This window comes from Papio anubis, chromosome 13 (assembly GCF_008728515.1).
Source record: "Papio anubis isolate 15944 chromosome 13, Panubis1.0, whole genome shotgun sequence".
NCBI classification, from domain to species: Eukaryota; Metazoa; Chordata; class Mammalia; order Primates; family Cercopithecidae; genus Papio; species Papio anubis.
The window spans coordinates 17959404-17978573 of record NC_044988.1 but is presented as its reverse complement, the minus strand read 5'-3'; the positions used below and the strand labels follow the sequence as shown (position 1 = coordinate 17978573).

The 19170-nt window shown below is 38.3% G+C and overlaps 1 long non-coding RNA gene across 3 annotated transcripts in view; it reads left to right on the top strand.

Moving 5' to 3' along the window:
* The first annotated feature begins 2086 nt into the window (after window positions 1–2086).
* The window catches only part of LOC103878441, a 71302-nt gene continuing 54218 nt past the window's right edge, over window positions 2087–19170 (top strand). For all 3 annotated transcript variants that reach the window (XR_638630.3, XR_002517656.2, XR_002517657.2), the window contains exons 1-3: window positions 2087–2113; window positions 11258–11283; window positions 13145–13235. This is a non-coding gene — a long non-coding RNA (uncharacterized LOC103878441). The remainder of the gene's footprint in view (window positions 2114–11257; window positions 11284–13144; window positions 13236–19170) is intronic.

The window sequence follows — 19170 nt, the reverse complement described above, 5'->3', positions numbered from 1 at the left end:
AAAGCTAAAAACAAAAGAACTGAAGACAGCTAATCACAAATTTTGTCAACTGTTGATATTTTGTTTTTATTCTCTCTTACTAAAAATGCACTACAGCACGTGTTTTTCCTTATACATGTATACATTTCCTCCTCAGTTGGACTAAGAATAAAGTATTGTGCAAACAGGAGGTGCATGAAAATTCCAGTCCACTAACTGACTTTAAAAGCTGTGGGATTCTACAAATTGACCCATTAAGCAGCTGTTCCCAGTTTTGTCCTGTGAACACTAAAATGCAAGGTGACACCTCACATAGGTTTGGTAGTGATAATTTTGACTAGTGTTGAGTCCAGGATTCCAAAATTGTAGCCAGAGAACAGGAAGCTAGGAACATAGGGGCTGAGATGCCTGAAGATTTGACCTTCCATACTATTTTATAAAGGAACATTTATAGTTTATTTACTCGAGGTTGCTGGCGGGGGGAGGCGGGGTGGCAGGGGGAGCAGTGATTGTGTGCTGTAAACCTTTAGGAGAAAAACAACTTAGCAATATGCTTTGGTGTAATTCAATTTAGTTGAATGAGCAATTTCCATTTTGGAGTTTAACTTTCATGTTAAACTGTTAAGCTGACATGTTCTGTGACTTTGGCCAAATAACTTTAACTCATCCATTGTCATATCTATGAAAAGGGGGAAACAATATTTCACTGGAAATTTTCCCTAGAGTTCCAGAAGATGAGAGTTCTGGCCTTGGTATCTATAAGCACTCAGAAGACTTGAGCTGGGAGGTTCTCGTGCATTCTTGGCATAATGGCAGCAGGGAAAAGAATTCTGAAGAGAGGCACAGCTGCAGAGAGAAGCTTTCTCAGCACAAAGCAAGAGTCTGGCCTCTTGAGTCTCTGAAACACTCAAATTCACTGAACGCAGACGACGAGGAGGAGGACTATATATACTTACATATTGATCTGCATGCTGGGGTTTCAAATGTGATTCATTATGTACCATTTCCTTTACCCTAATCCATCTGCTAAGGTTTTCTTCTCCTGTGCAGAAGGAATTTGAAAAAGAAATGTGACTTTAACTGAGAAGAGAGTAACAGCATGACATAGTTAGCACCACCTGCACTAAGAAAGATTCAAGATGGTATTTGTCAAATATTGGAAGATGTGTGTCTGCTAGCTGAGGGATAACGGGATGTTTTCCGAGACTGTTTTAAAGTTCTATGGCCAAGAAAAAAAAGCTGCATTTGCTTCTTATAATAGTGGTTATCATTTCTCTTGTGAAATGTTTATCTACTGATGATCTCACTATGGCTTCCTTTGGATTGTCTTCTTGTTTTATTTTCTCTCACTAGAAAAAGCAAACATCTTGGTTCCTGTCTCTTTCTATTATAAGTACTAAGCATGTGGAAAGTTAAAACAAAGGCTGCACATTTCCAAGGAACTGGATAAGTACAGTCAAGTGGATCCTAATGGGAATACCACAGTGTGGGCATTGGTACCACATGCTTGTTGATTTGGAAAGAAGCGGGAAGAAGAGATGGATAAAGATGAGAAGGAGGCAGAGTAAAGAGAAAAGGAAATTAAGTAAACACTGAAGAGCATAGCCCCTTAGTTGGGAGTGAAAAAAAACACTACTCAGTTCAATTTATAGCCTGTCAACTATGCTTTATGTATACATAATTCCTAAATTTCGTATGTTGAAATCAGCTAATCTTCTATCAGGAATAAACAAAATCATGTATCCTACCTATATGGGTATTTAAGTTTTTAGTCTACTGATTTGCTTATTATCCACACATATTGAAATGTACTGACATCACAAAATTGTATTCGAGACAGGGTCTGCTCTATAGCTAAGGTTGGAGTGCAGTGGCTCGGTCATAGTTCACCGCAGCCTCAAACTCCCAACCTAAGACGATCTTCCTGCCTCAGTCTCCAGAGCAGCTAGGACAACAGGTGCATGCCATCACACCCTGATAATTTTTTGTATTTTTTTTTTTTTTTTTTTGGTAGAGACAAACTCTTGCTATGTTGCCTATGGTGGTCTCGAACTCCTGGTCTCAAGTGATCCTCCTGCCTTGGCCTCCCAAAGCACTGTGATTGCAAGCATGAGCCACTGTGCCCAGCCCCAAGGTATTTATTCTAGCTTTATTTTTTTTCTTTTATTCCTGAAACAAAAAAGTAATAATAAAATTATATTACTAAAACTTTGGAAAATAGAGAAAATGAGAACAAAATGTATCCATAACCTAACCCATGACTACCACACAACTGTTCATTCATGTCGGCCTTTCACCTTTTTGTTCCTTCTCTTTTTACCTAGTGTTTTTACATAAATGCATTTATTCAAATATATAAATACATACAAATATTCCGTTTTACCCATTCTCCATAACATTATATTTGGATCATTCTTATGTTATTATATGTTTCAAAAATAAAATTTAAATGACTGCATATTATTTCTCAGTGGATTATAATTTATGTAACCAGGCACTAAATCCAAAAAAATTTTAATATACATTACTTCCAAAATCGGAGTCCAAAAGATTGGAATACACCTACCTGGAAAAAGTTAATGATGTTACTTTATAACAACTCCTCTATACTATTATGTACTGTGAAGCTCCAGGAGAGAAGCTTTCTTAGTGTGTTCTTTTCTCAAACTTAATTAAACATGGAACCATTTTCACCATGAGCATTATACAACACGGTGTTCCCCACAGCACACTTTGGAAAACAATTATATGACCATTCCCTATTGTTTAATACCTAGGTTATAAGAAATGTTTCACTATAATAAATAATAAAGAATTTAACATCATATACAAAAAGACTTTTCTATTTAAAATTCTATTCTGGGAATCATTCCTCAGAAGTTAAAAACAGTGAAAATGTTTGTATATTATTAAGGTCTTTGATACATATCACCAAATTTGCTTCCTTCCTTCAACATCCTTCTGGCAAATATCATTTCCAAAAGTGACTATATTATGGCCAATCACTAGTGCTCTTGGATTTGAATATGAATAAGAAACAAACCAAGGTACGATCACAATGTATTTCCACACTATACTAGGCACACACACTGTTAGTCTCCGGATGTATATGCTCTGTAAGATTTACGGTCTTCATGAGTTTAAAAGTAAACTACATACACCTGACTATTGTATACTCAGATTATAGGCTAAGATTATGTTTTACAAATCATAAAGAGGCTGCAGATTGTGGTAGTGTGTTTTTGAGATACCCAGAAAGGAGCTGACACATGGTGCATGCTCAGCAAATGTTTACTGTATCAAGGAATGATTACATGCATGAATGCATACCCACAAAATATTCCCCTTTGATCAGTTATCTTAAGATAGCCCCCCTTTCATCCATTTGCTCCTCACCATGGAGCACTTCTTAAAACCACAGATGATCCAGGCTCGCCATGGAACTTCAATATGGCTGACCATAACTCATTGAGATACTTAAAAATGCTTATTCAAGGAATGATGGGAGCAGTGGACCTTGGGAATTACAAGCCCCTTGCTACGTGTATGACCTCTCTGGCAAATATTAGACCTCTCTCGGATTCCATTACTTCATAAAGAAAATAACGATAATAAACTCCTTCTTGGGTGCCTAGAAGCTCAAAGAGATATAAAAGCACTTTGAAAAGTTAATCTCTCACTGAAAATATAAGATATTATTATTGTTACCAACTCCACAGTACTCATCCTAAACAGTGGTGCAGAAAATGAACTGGAGTATTAGGGGTCTGTGGATTAAAGAGAAAAGGCCTGAAGATAACACCAATGTTTTTCCTGGAAGAACAAAAGTCCTTCCCCTTACCGAGGTTTCCAGATTCTTTAGAAGTTGCCAGAAGCAGCAGACTTCAGAGTAATTTGCTGATTTAAAATATACATATTATTCACGATGGGGACTACATGGTATTTCTTTTATCTTACACTTTTTTTATTAGGGTTTAATCAACATGACCTTGTGAAATACTTTGGACCCTGATTAAAAAGCAACATAAATAAAGGTGAGGGAGAAATAAAAGCAGTGCGGTAGACCTAAATAATACATTAATGAAAATGCAGTGATAATTATATGTAGAGTAGACACTTAACATTCGTAAGGGGTACAGACCTTTGGAATCCCCAAATTTGTGACTTCAGAAATATTAGTATAAGCATACCTATTGAGAGGCATACATTTCTTGGACATAACTTTGTAACAAATCAACTACAGTATTATTTTAAACTTTGAAGTTTAGATCTTGCTCAAGTAATGATTTTGGCAGTGACCAGCAAATTTTTCTGAACAGTTTCCTGGATCTAATTTCCTTGTTTCCACATCTAGTTTATGATGGTCTTAGCTATATTATTTACTTCAGTCACGGCCAAATAGATATTATACTCATTTATTTTCCCAAAACTCATAGTTACTGTCCAACAGCCCATTATTCTTTTTATTTATATATTTTATTTATTTTTTGTTTGTTTGTTTTTGAGACTGAGTCTCGCACTGTCTACTGGGCTGGAATGCAATGGCCCGATCTCGGCTCACTGTAATCTCTGCTTCCCGGGTTCAAGTGATTCTCCTGCCTCAGCCTCCCGAGTAGCTGGGATTACAGGTGTGTCCCACCACGCCCGGCTAATTTTTTGTATTTTCAGTAGAGACGGGTTTCACTATGTTGGCCAGACTGGTCTCGAACTCCTGACCTCGTGATCCACCTGCCTCGGTCTCCTAAAGTGCTGGGATTACAGGCGTGAGTCTCTGCACCCAGCTTATTCTTTATTTTTTACAGTTTTATTAAGGTATAATTGATATGCAAAAAATTGCATATTTTTAATGTATGTAATTTGATGAGTTCAAATATATGCAAATGCACATGCTCACATCAACACAACCAAGGTAATAAACATATCCATCACCACCAAAAGTTTCCTTGTGTGTGGGGGTGTGGGTGGGGCTGAGAGGTGAGAACACGTAATATGAGATCTATCCTCAACAAATTCTTAAGTGCACAACACCATATTGTCAATTGTAGGCACTATTTTGTACAGCCGATCTCCAGAACGTCTTCATCTTGTATAGTGGTAACATAAAGTTACATTGAACAACCACTCCTCATTTCCTCTCCTCTCCTCAGCTGGCAACTACCATTCTATTTTCTGCTTCTGTACATTTGACTATTTTGGATACCTCATACAAGTTGCGAAGAGCCCATTATTTCTATATTTTTCCTTTTCTTTCTTTTTCTTTCTTTCTCTCTCTCTTTCTTTCTTTCTTTTCTTTCTTTCTTTCTTTCTTTCTTTCTTTCTTTCTTTCTTTCTTTCCTTTTCTCTCTCTTTCCTTTCCTCCTCCCTCTTCCTTCCTTCCCTCCCTCCCTCTTTCTTTCTTTCCCTCTTTCCTTCCTTTTTTCTCTCTTTCCTTCTCTCTTTTCTTTTCATTTTTTGTCCTTTCTTTCCTTCCTGTCTTCCTTCTTCCTACCTTCTTCTTTCCAATGCAGCCCTGAGACCTAACACATTTTTGGCCTCTCCCTTTTACCGTAGGACAGTGGCTCTCAATCAGGGGAGATTTTGCCTTGGCCATGTCTGGAAACACTTGTCACCACTGGGGGATGGGAGGGGTGGCTATCAGCATCTAATGAGTAGAGGCCAGGGATGCTCCTAAACATCTTGCAATACACAGGACAGCCCCACAACAAAGAAAAATCTGACCTCAAATGTCAATACTGCTGAGTATAAAAACCCCTGACCTAGAGAACTAGAATAAAATTAAGCTTAGTAGTATTAAGGACTTTTATACCAGTCTCTTGTCCTTTTTTTTTCTCTTTGATATTTGCCTGCCTCATCACATTGGCGTCTGTTTGCCGTATTCCATGGGGTAAGTTTACAGGGAGGACCTGCAGTTTGAGGGTGTAAGTTCAATTCAGAGGAGTGATAGCAAGCTCATACATCTGCGCTCCCAATGCCCTATTAGTTTAAAAAGTTTAAAAAGGACATTTTTAATCTCTCTCTGCTTAAGTCCTGAATCTCTCTCTCTCTCTCTCTCTCTCTCTCTCTCTCTCTCAGTTCATTCTGGATGTAGGCAGGAAAGGTTACTATTTGGGGGGCTTCCTCAAGCTCCCAAATTATATCTAATGAGGACAACATGAGATATAAATGCCTAATGGCCAGCTGGGTGTACTGACTACCTAAGGCTCTTCCTTCTTCATACCAGCTCTGCTAATTAACAGCTAAAATGGTCACAGCAGTGAGTGCTGAAGGTCTGATAGTTGGGAAGACTGAGGTCCTATAGCGGCAGGGAAGTTAAAGAGCTAGGTAATTTAAAAATGTAAAAATGACCATGAATAAAAACAAAATATATACACGGTACCTTTTTGGGACATGCCTACTAGTACACCTTCCCAACTTAAAGTGAACATAATCTTTATCTCCAGAATGCATCTTTTCACAATGAAACCTACATTTTCCTTGGAGAACCACGTTCTTATACTCTTGGTCTGTGTGAACCAACTTCATGAGTAGTCATGAGACAGAGAAACAGCCCATGACAGGCGCGACTCTTCTGGGCCTCTGTGAATAGATCAACAGTGGACGGAAGCCCAAATCGGAACCAAACCAATACTAGAATTTCACTAGAAAAAAACTGGAGAGGGACACTTTATTTCTGCTGGACTTGGGCTATGAGTATGATACCCTGAGCTGCCATAAACAGGATGGATGAAATAGAAATCAACATTTGGTATTTTTACAAACCAAGAAATGAAGAGAAAGAGTTCAGATTCTAATGGTATCAGGACTGAGATTCAATCATGCCAAAATCTTGGATTTCTCAGTCACATGAGCCAATGAATTTCACTACCATCATCCTTAAAAAAAAAAAAAAAAAATTACATCCTGGCTAACACGATGAAACCCCGTCTCCACTAAAAATACAAAAAATTAGCCGGGCGTGCTGGCGAGCGCCTGTAGTCCCAGATATCGGGAGGCTGAGGCAGGAGAATGGCGTGAACCCGGGAGGCAGAGCGTGCAATGAGCCCAGATCGCGCCACCACACTCCAGCCTGGGCGACAGAGTGAGACTCCGTCTCAAAAAAAAAAAAAAAAAAAAAAAGATTACATCAGATAGAGGCTTGAGTAATAGAGACATCAACTATAGACTCACCATCTCAATCTGCCCCTAAATAAAATAATTCCTCCAATTCTGGATATTTATACAGTGCTCATTGTCTTCCCAAATTATATACTCTTCATTTCACCCTCTTGATTTCATTTGTTCAGATGCTTTGGTTGCATTTGAAAACATTTTCTACTTGTCACTGAATATTCTGACGGCCATGGGTAAGACGATGCCACAAACAGGGTCATGGGTGAAACAGCAAACAAAGATGTGATCTTTGCATTGTACCTGCTCAGACTCTTGGAAATACCCACCAAATGCTATTCTACAATAATGACTAAAATAGCAACAAAACCAATTTTAATAGCCCATACCACTAATTAGCATTTTACTGCTTTTCTCCTCTTATGCTGTGTGCACTTTGTATTGTCTCAAGTATTTCTCCCAGCAACCCTCTAGTGCAGTCTAAATTCTCCACTTTACAGAGGAGGAATCTGAAACAGAGAGAGGTTTGACAACTTACCAGAGGTTATGAAGTTAGAAGATGGTGGCAGTCCTGAAAATTAGATCAGACTCCAGACCCTGTGGCCTTAATCATTACTCTCTTTTACTTCTCAAGAGTACTCACTGATGAGTTCCTTTGCAAGGTTTCACAGCAGTCAAATGATGGAAATCAATGGCAGGCACCCTTACTCATCTTTCCCAGGACATTCAGTCATAAAGCGATTCCTTTACAGCATCTACAATGAACAATGTTTAAAATATTTACCTGTAAATAGAGGTAAAAATATATATCAGGAGATGTGACGCCCATGTAACAGATGCCAACCCAGATGGTTCTTGTAATTATTGGTCTAACCTTCATCAATTGCTTACCTCTCTGAGGTTCAGTTTCCCCCATGGCGAATAGAAGAGGCTGTAGTAGAGTGTAATGATGATGGCAGGCATTGACTGAGGGCCTACTATTCGCTAGGCATTCTACCGGCCCTTCACATCCATCGACTCTAAGCAATCCCTAATGTCTTTTTCTATCTAAACCTGCCATGACAGGGCCTTTGTGAAATAAAATATTTCCAAAAGGGACATCTGATAATACAAAAATACAACAGGTTAAAAAGAGTTTGATTAAAACTCTGAAAAATGCACCCTCCCGAAAGTCAATTTTTATTTTGTTCTTCACAGGGCAGTATTGTTTGGACTTGGCAAGCATGCACACTGCAGTCATTTTCCCGGTTCTGGGGCAGCCACCATTGGCTTTGGTGTAACTAAGAAACAAAATGCTTAGAGCTGAGCTCTTGGTGGCCTGCTTATCCACTTGGCTGGGTCCTATTGTCCTGCCGACACCCAATGGACACGTGAGCAGCCAGAACATTTTGTGAATATGCAGGAGTTTCCTCCAAGGACCACAAAAGGCCTCTATGTCTCAGAGAAAATTAGGTTCCTGCTGTAAACTGCCCTTTGGGGGAAAGGAAGAGAAATTCCAGAGGAGGGGAGGAAAAAGAGATAAAATTCATTTCAACTACTCCTCTCAATTATGATTAAAACAACGATGACATTACATGCCAATTGTACATTTTAGATACTGGCCTGCCTCAGAGACATCTTCAAACTGGTTTCCTCTGTATGTATTCATTCTTCTTTAAATATCCTGAGACGTGCACATTGTTATCTTCTGTGGACATCTTTAGTAAACAGGGAGCTTAGGCATGTTTGCATTGTTCTGGCTTGTTGCAGTTGTTGACCTGATTGGATCATGCACTGCTTTGATCACTTAAAAATGAAAGCAGTTTTTATTGCAAATTGCGCTGGGATGATTTGAAAACCAAACAAACCAAAAGGACATGTTCTATTTAGTCTTTATTACTCACACATTTAAAGAACACACAGACCTTCCTCCCCTCAATCCCCCAAATATGAATGTGTTTAGAAGATACTTTTAAAACCACCTTTTCTTTTAGCCTTGTAGGCAAAATCCTCTGGAGGGTGCTTCATAAAAAGGGTCTACAGCTTGGCAATTTTGATTTGGAAAAGTACACTTTAAATTATTTTTCCAGACTTTCACCAAAGTCCTGTTTTACAGGCTTGGGAGTTTCCTTCTGGACACTAACATTTATTGGCCATATAACCCTGGGCACAATAGCTAAACCTTAAGTTTCACTTTCTTCATCTATAAAATGGGGATAACTGTTCAAAACCTTATCGAAAGGATGAAATATTTTAAAGCATGTTTAGACATTCAGAACAAATTTATACTATTTTTCCTTATGGTGTTATTTTTCAATTTACAAATAAGAAAGTTGAATCTCAAATTAAATGACTTGTCCAACTACTCACAGCACACAGGTATTAGAATCTAGAAACAAACTCTATTCTTGTGCCTTAAAATTCACTTCTTCCTCTTTTCTTCATATAATGGAAACATCTAAGTAAAGACTTTGAACTACTGTATGCACATTGTTTCAAGATTAGTCCCTTGTCACCCCCTAGTAGTCAACACAAAGTCCCTTGTATTAAGACATTCTAAAGCTGCCATTTTCTCTATATTATTTTTATTAAAATGTCCCCTAACTAAAATATACTATTTTTAAAGTGAATTGAGAGGCAATAGTTTTAAAACTACTATTAGCATAATGATGTATCTGTTCCTGTAGTTGCCTTTTCTTGTCTTTTGATCTACAGCAGTGATAGCCTTATATTCTCTGGGCTACAGTCCTGAGGTTATTAAAAGGGAACAAATACCCTAACAGGCTTGTACCTTTGATTTTCTGCCATACTCTCCAAGTTAATGAGTAAGAGGGTCAAGGGAATTTATTCTTGTGCTTTAGGAAATCTACAAACAATATTAAAAAAGAAGTTGGTGGCAGATTAAGAAACTTTTAATAACCTTGTGCAAACTTTCCAGACACTCATTACTCAGTTTCAGTTAGCACGTATAGGTGATTGAAATATGCAATTTCAAAATAGGCTGTGGGAGTTAGAAGAGAGCCAGCAGCTGACAGAGAAGTAGTTTGGGCAAGAAAAAAGGAGGTTTCAGGACCAAGGAGTTCAGTGAGAAAGTCAGCTCTTTTATTTTGCTATATTTGAATGAAAATAACCCATAAGAAGGAATGTTGAAAGCTTTGAAGGGTCTTGCATGCACGCCATTTTGAAACCTGCTAACGAAAGACCACTGATTGATTTATCTGAGGCATACATATTTTGATTAAAAGCCAATACTGTATTCTCTCTTCTCTCTCTTGCTCTTGTTTTCTTAAAATACTTTTTTTCCAAGCAAATAAGAAGCTTCCTAACTGCTTTCTCCGTTCCAGTCTAAGAAATGGAGATTTCAAGATATTTTCCTATTTATCTTTGAACAGGTGTTTATCTTCCTAATGCTGTGTTTCTCAGACCCAACTATAAAAATGCACATAGATTGAGATTATCAACTGAATTTCAACTCTAACCTTAGCTCCTTCTACTTCTGAAAACTTGTGCCAGCCATATTATGGTTTAAGGCAGGATGTGTTGAGTATTATATCCACATTTGACAGAACAATGCCTAAGGCTCAGAAAAGCTAAACGATTTATCCAAAGTCACATAGCTACTGGTAGAGTTTAGAACATTTGACTGAGATCAAGCTATAATAGATCCCAAGTCCTTGGGCTGCATCCTACCATTCATTTCCTACCTATAAAATAATGATAATAATAATCTCTGCTCTTCCTTCTCACAGAATTTTTTGTAAGAATCAAGTAAACTAGTATTTGTGAAAATATTTTATACACCCAATGTAGAAATGAACAAGTATGAATGTTTCAGGGAGAATACAGAAAGGATAATTAAAGTGAAGGAAGCCACAGGATCAAGAGCATCCAAGAGAGAGAGATTGTGTTACAGTTTGGGTGTGGTTTGACCCTGCCAAAACTCATACTGAAATTTGATCTTTAAGGTGGCAGCGTTAGGGGATGGGCCTTGTGGGAGGTATTTGAGCCAGGAGGTAGATCCCTAATGAATTGACTAATGCCCTCCACTGGGGTGAGTGAGTTCTTGCTCTCACTGGAATGGATTGGTTGTTAAAAATAATCTGGCTTCCTCAGTTTCTCTCTCTTGCTTCTTCCCTCACCATATGATCTCTTTGCACTTGTCTACGCCCCCTTGGCTTTCTGCCATGAGTAGAAGCAGCATGAGGTCTTCACCAGAAGGTGAGCAGACGCTGTTGCCATGCCCTTTGAACTTTCCAGTCTGCAGAACTGTAAGCTAAATAAACCTCTTTTTCTTATACGTTACCTAGTCTCATGTATTCTGTTTTAGCAACACAAAACTAAGACAGAATGTCATACCTAAAATACAGTTGACATTACACCAACTTGAATGGGAATTCATGTAGTAGAGCTGGGGTTGGTAAACTTTTTCTGTAAAGGCCAGAGGGTAAATATTTCAGGCTTTGCAGCCCATATGTTCTGTCTCAAACACTCAACTCTGCATGAAAGCAGCCATAGACAGTATGTAAATAAATGAGCGTGGCTAGATTCCAATAAAACTTTATTTATGGACACTGACATTTAGATTTCATATCTTTTTTCATGTATTATAAAACATTATACTTTTTTGATTTTTCTTTCATTTAAAAATGTAAAAACTATCTTTAACTCACAGGGCCTCCATAAACAGGCAGTGGGTCAGATTGGGCCCACATGGACAGAGTTCAAGATTCCTGCTATAGGGCAATGAAAAATGATGACGTTGTTGACTCATTTGGGTAACACTTGATAGGCAATACAATGTCACTAAAGTTCATTAGTAAGAAGATTATAAGTTTGGAGTGCTTAGGGCTGCAAGGAACCAAGAAAGTTGATTAACATCAGCTATGATGATAAGGGCATGCATAGTATGGTTAACAAGAAATCTGAATGTAGAAATTTGACAGTCCATTCAGAAGTTTAACAGTGTCCTCACTGGTCCAGTGTCTTTTCATCCTTTTGTGCCTCCATTCTCAGCATTTGACTTTCCATATTTATGCTTAATGCTGCACTGTCCAATGATTGCTGCCACAGCTTCAAGCATCATGTCCTCACAACAGCATCCCCAGCATAAAAGAAGGGTAAGATTGTTTACCCACAAGTTCTCCCCCATCAGTCCTTTTTGTCAGGAAGCAAATGCTTTCCCAGAAGCCCCACCATAGACTCCTCCTTTGCTAAAGTTGGGCCAGGTGACCATATCTTTGCATTGCAAAGGAAAATAAATTTCTCACGATTGGCTTACATCAATCATCATTTATCACATTGCACCAAACAAAATTAGGATTCCATTAGCAAGGAAGAAGTCAAGCAATGGCTGTTGGGTAGGCCACTGACAGGACCTGCTTTAATGGAAGAAGCAATTTTTATGGGAAATTGAGCTAGAAATCAAGCTGAGGTAGGATGAAATTTTTGGATTCCCACAAGATCTATCTTACCACGTAATATGGAATTATTAATTAATGCTTCTATTTTATAAATGGACAAAAAAATTGCTGACGGCCAGGCCTATATCTTATTTATTAGGGCGTTCTCTATCTGGCATATGTTTGCAATTATTTTGGCATTGAGAATACTTGACAAATTGAAATGTTAAGACTTGGAGGCAGAGCTAAATAAATAAATCTTCCAGGAAAAAAGAGTGTCTGAATTAGAGATAAAGAAGAAGAAATGGAATAACAAAGATGAATGTTCATAAATTGAAGCATATGTGACTTTATTTTCCCTGTGGGAAAAACTGAAGTCCTCTTGGGAGCAATGCCGATTCCTTGCTCATGCCTCCTAGTATTGTTATATTCTCAGTGGAATGGAAAAGACTGGATTCAGTCTTTTTGTGTCACAGTGAATCTGCCAAAAAAAGAAGAAGAAAAGTTATCAGTATTCTACTACAAAATGGCTAAGAAAAAAAAATCTGAATGCATTCAAAAAAATTTCACTACAAATGAAAAGACAGACTCATAGCATGGGTATTTCATCAGTAACAATTGGGAGCAACATTGTCAACTACATAAAATTAGGTGTTTCATCTTCTGTTCTTTTGTTTTAGGAGAAAAATGTAAGAATGTGTTATAGTCTCTTCTAACTTGTAAATTGGTAGCCAGACACTCTGACCAGATGGCAACACCCCAGTGAATAAGGTAAGCAAAGCTTTGTTACTAGAAAAATCAAGAGAAATATGAATGCCTTTGTGTCTAATTTTTGAGACAATATATTGTGAGTTTGATGTCATGAAATAAAATGTACAGCAAAAGTCAATCTGTTACATCATTAATGATATGCTTATGATTTGTCACGCTGCATGATAGAAAGACAAAGACAGTAAATAGTTCATTTACATGGATATAATTATTATTAATTTTATGTAGAAAAGCCAAGATTTTATAATTTGTGTTTTTCTTTATGAGTTTACCATTATCTGTAACCATGTCAATGTATAGTACCTCCCTTAACATTTTTTATAGCTTTTCTCCATCACATATAAAGACAATGTACATTCATAGTGCAATTCATACCAAGAGTCACATGCTCCTTTACAGACATATTTCTGAGGTCTGCTTCCTTCATAGCCAGAGTTTCCTAAGCACTTTACCCTCTTAACCTCAGGTCTAATGCCCCTGTTTCAGTCACCCCTCACATTCCTGGTTACTTCTTCTACTCTTCCAACTCTTACCATCTTCCATTACTCTAGACAGGGATGACAAAGGAGTTTTATCTAAAATGCCAACTCCAAGTGCATTGTACTGGTTGCTTGGGGAGCTGTATTTAGAAAAATTGTGAGAATGATACTATGGGTCTGGGATGTAAAGAGAGCTGGGTATCTGCCTTTCCTCATTTTAGTGGTTCTTAGAAGTTATTGTTTGATCCTCCCTATACCTGAGGAGAACCAGTCCTCAGTATCATAGCCACTGAAGAACTTAAGACAGAAAGAAGTAAGGGGCATGATACCACAGCGGCCTGGCCCACAAGAACATCCTTTCAGAGAGAAAAGGGGGAGGGGTGGGTAGAGAAAGAGAGAGAGAGAGAAGATGGTCAAAGAATGGACTGAAAGCAAGCAGGGCACAAAGAATAGACACCGAAAGAATGAACTTGAGAAAGACAGAAGCAGGGTCATGCCCAAGATGGCCGAATAGGAACAGCTGCAGCCTCCAGCCCCCAGCATAACAGCTCCAGCCTCCTTCCCCCAGCATGAGTGACACAGAAGACGGGTAATTTCTGCATTTTCAAATGAGGTGCAGACCGACACCTCACACCTCACATGGCTGGATACCCCCCTGAGACGAAGCTTCCAGAGCAAGAATCAGACAGCAACACTTGCTGTTCAGCAATAGTCTATCTTCTGCAGCCTCCGCTGCTGATACCCAGGCAAACAGGGTCTGGAGTGGACCTCAAGCAAACTCCAACAGACCTACAGCTGAGGGTTCTGACTGTTAGAAGGAAAACTAACAAACAGAAGGGACACTCACACGAAAACCCCATCAGTATGTCACCATCATCAAAGACCAAAGGCAGATAAAACCACAAAGATGGGGAAAAAGCAGTGCAGAAAAGCTGGAAATTCAAAAAATCAGAGTGCATCTCCCCCCCCAAAGGAATGCAGCTCATCACCCACAACGGAACAAAGCTGGATGGAGAATGACTTTGATGAGTTGAGAGAAGGCGGCTTCAGTCGATCAAACTTCTCAGAGCTAAAGGAGGAACTATGTAACCAGCACAAAGAAACTAAAAACCTTGAAAAAAGATTTGATGAATGGCTAACTAGAATAACCAATGTAGGGAAGTCCTTAAAAGAACTGATAGAGATGAAAACCATAACACAAGAACTACATGACAAATGCACAAGCTTCAGTAACCAACTTGATCAACTGGAAGAAAGAGTATCAGTGATTGAAGATCAAATGAATGAAATGAAGTGAGAAGTGTAGAGAAAAAAAGAGTAATAAGAAATGTACAAAGTCTCCAAGAAATATGGGATTATGTGAAAAGACCAAATCTATGTCTGATTGGTGTGCCTGAAAGTGACGGGGAAAATGGAACCAAATTGGAAAACATCCTGCAGGATATCATCCAGGAGAACTTTCCCAACGAAGTAAGGCAGGCCAATATTCAAATTCAGGAAATACAGAGAACACCACAAAGACACTCCTCGAGAAGAGCAACTCCAAGACACATAATTGTCAGATTCACCAAAGTTGAAATGAAGGAAAAACGTTAAGGGCAGCCAGAGAGAAAGGTCAGGTTACCCAACAAAGGGAAGCCCATCAGACTAACAGCAGATCTCTTGGCAGAAACTCTATAAGCCAGAAGAGAGTGGGGGCCAATATTCAACATTCTTAAAAAAAGAATTTTCAACCCAGAATTTCATATCCAGCCAAACTAAGATTCATAATTGAAGGAGAAATAAAATCCTTTACAGACAAGCAAATGCTGAGAGATTTTGTCACCAGGCCTGCCCTACAAGATATCCTGAAGGAAACACTAAACATGTAAAGGGACAACAGGTACCAACCATTGCAAAACCATGTCAAAATGTAAAGACCATCAATGCTAGGAAGAAACTGCATCAACTAACGAGCAAAATAACCAGCTAATATCATAATGACAGGATCAAGTTAACACATAACAGTATTAACCTTAAATGTAAATGGATTAAATGCTCCAATTAAAAGACACAGACTGGCAAATTGGATAAAGAGTCAAGACCCATCAGTTTGATGTATTCAGGAGACCCATCTCACATGCAGAGACACCTATAGGCTCATAATAAAGGAATGGAGGAAGATCTATCGAGCAAATGGAAAACAAAAAAAAGCAGGGATTGCAATCCTAGTCTCTGGTAAAACAGACTTTAAACCATCAAAGATCAAAAGAGACAAAGAAGGCCATTACATAATGGTAAAGGGATCAATTCATCAGGAAGAGCTAACTATCCTAAATATATATGCATCCAATACAGGAGCACCCAGATTCATAAAGCATGCCCTTAGAGACTTACAAAGAGACTTAGACTCCCATACAATAATAATGGGAGACTTTAACACCCCACTGTCAACATCAGACAAATCAACGAGACAGAAAGTTAACAAGGATATCCAGGAATTGAACTCAACTCTGCACCAAGTGGACCTAATAGACATCTACAGAACTCTCCACCCCAAATCAACAGAATATACATTCTTCTCAGCACCACCTCGCACTTATTCCAAAATTGACCACATAGTTGGAAGTAAAGCACTCCTCAGCAAATGTAAAAGAACAGAAATTATAACAAACTGTCTCTCAGACCACAGAGCAATCAAACTAGAACTCAGGACTAAGAAACTCAATCAAAACCGCTCAACTATATGGAAACTGAACAACCTGCTCCTGAATGACTACTGGGTACATAATGAAATGAAGGCAGAAATAAAGATGTTCTTTGAAACCAATGAGAACAAAGACACAACATACCAGAATCTCTGGAACACATTTAAAGCATTGTGTAGAGGGAAATTTATAGCACTAAATGCCCACAAGAGAAAGCAGGAAAGATCTAAAATTGACACCCTAACATCACAATTAAAAGAACTAGAGAAGCAAGAGCAAACACATTCAAAAGCTAGCGGAAGGCAAGAAATAACTAAGATCAGAGCAGAACTGAAGGAGATAGAGACACAAAAAACCCTCCAAAAAATCAATGAATCAAGGAGCTGGTTTTTTGAAAAGATCAACAAAATTGATAGACCGCTAGCAAGACTAATAAAGAAGAAAAGAGAGAAGAATCAAATAGACGCAATAAAAAATGATAAAAGGGATATCACCACTGACCCCACAGAAATACAAACCACCATCCGAGAATACTATAAGCACCTCTATGCAAATAAACTAGAAAACCTAGAAGAAATGGATAATTTCCTGGACACTTACACTCTCCCAAGACTAAACCAGGAAGAAGTTGAATTGCTGAATAGACCAATAGCAGGCTCTGAAATTGAGGCAATAATTAATAGCCTACCAACCAAAAAAAGTCCAGGACCAGACGGATTCACAGCCGAATTCTACCAGAGGCACAAGGAGGAGTTGGTACCATTCCTTCTGAAACTATTCCAATCAATAGAAAAAGAGGGAATCCTCCCTAACTCATTTTACGAGGCCAACATCTTCCTGATACCAAAGACTGGCAGAGATACAACAACAAAAAAGAGAATTTTAGACCAATATCCCTGATGAACATCGATGCAAAAATCCTCAATAAAATACTGGCAAACCAAATCCAGCAGCACATCAAAAAGCTTACCCACCATGATCAAGTGGGCTTCATCCCTGGGATGCAAGGCTGCTTCAACATACGCAAATCAATAAGTGTAATCCAGCATATAAATAGAACCAAAGACAAAAACCACATGATTATCTCAATAGATGCAGAAAAAGCCTTTGACAAAATTCAACAGCCCTTCATGCTAAAAACTCTCAATAAATTTGGTATTGATGGAATGTATCTCAAAATAATAAGAGCTATTTATGACAAACCCACAGCCAATATCATAATGAATGAACGTATTGATGAAATGTATCTCAAAATAATAAGAGCTATTTATGACAAACCCACAGCCAATATCATACTGAATGGGCAAAAACTGGAAGCATTCCCTTTGAAAACTGGCACAAGACAGGGATGCCCTCTCTCATCACTCCTATTCAACATAGTGTTGGAAGTTCTGGCTAGGGCAATCAGGCAAGAGAAAGAAATAAAGGGTATTCAGTTAGGAAAAGAAGAAGTCAAATTGTCCCTGTTTGCAGATGACATGATTGTATATTTAGAAAACCCCATCGATTCAGCCCCAAATCTCCTCAAGGTGATAAGCAACTTCAGCAAAGTCTCAGGATACAAAATAAATGTGCAAAAATCACAAGCATTCTTATATACCAGTAACAGAGAAACAGAGAACCAAATCATGAACAAACTCCCATTCACAATAGCTTCAAAGAGAATAAAATACCTAGGAATCCAACTGACAAGGGATGTGAAGGGCCTCTTCAAGGAGAACTACAAACCACTGCTCAGTGAAATAAAAGAGGACACAAACAAATGGAAGAACATACCATGCACATGGATAGGAAGAATCAATATCATGAAAATGGCCATACTGCCCAAGGTAATTTATAGATTCAATGCCATCCCCATTAAGCTACCAACAACTTTCTTCACAGAATTGGTAAAAACTGCTTTAAAGTTCATATGGAACCAAAAAAGACCCCGCATTGCCAAGACAATCCTAAGCCAAAAGAACAAAGCTGGAGGCATCACACTACCTGACTTCAAACTATACTACAAGGCTACAGTAACCAAAACAGCATGGTACTGGTACCAAAACAGAGATATAGACCAATGGAATAGAACAGAGTCCTCAGAAATAATACCACACATCTACAGTCATCTGCTCTTTGATAAGCCTGACAAAAACAAGAAATGGGGAAAGGATTCCCTATTTAATAAATGGTGCTGGGAAAATTGGCTAGCCATAAGTAGAAAGCTGAAACTGGATCTTTTCCTTACTCCTTATACGAAAATTAATTCAAGATGGATTAGAGACTTAAATGTTAGACCTAAAACCATAAAAACCCTAGAAGAAAACCTAGATAATACCATTCACGACATAGGCATGGGAAAGGACTTCATGTCTAAAACACCAAAAGCAATGGCAACACAATCCAAAATTGACAAATAGGATCTAATTAAACTAAAGAGCTTCTGCACAGCAAAAGAAACTACCATCAGAGTGAACAGGCAACCTACAGAATGGGAGAAAATTTTTGCAATCTACTCATCTGACAAAGGGCTAGTATCCAGAACCTACAAAGAACACAAACAAATTTACAAGAAAAAAATAAACAACCCCATCAAAAAGTGGGCATATATATGAACAGACATAGGCATGGGCAAGGACTTCATGTCTAAAACACCAAAAGCAATGTAAACAAAACCCAAAATTGACAAATGAGATCTAATTAAACTAAAGAGCTTCTGCACAGCAAAAGAAACTACCATCAGAGTGAACAGGCAACCTACAGAATGGGAGAAAATTTTTGCAATCT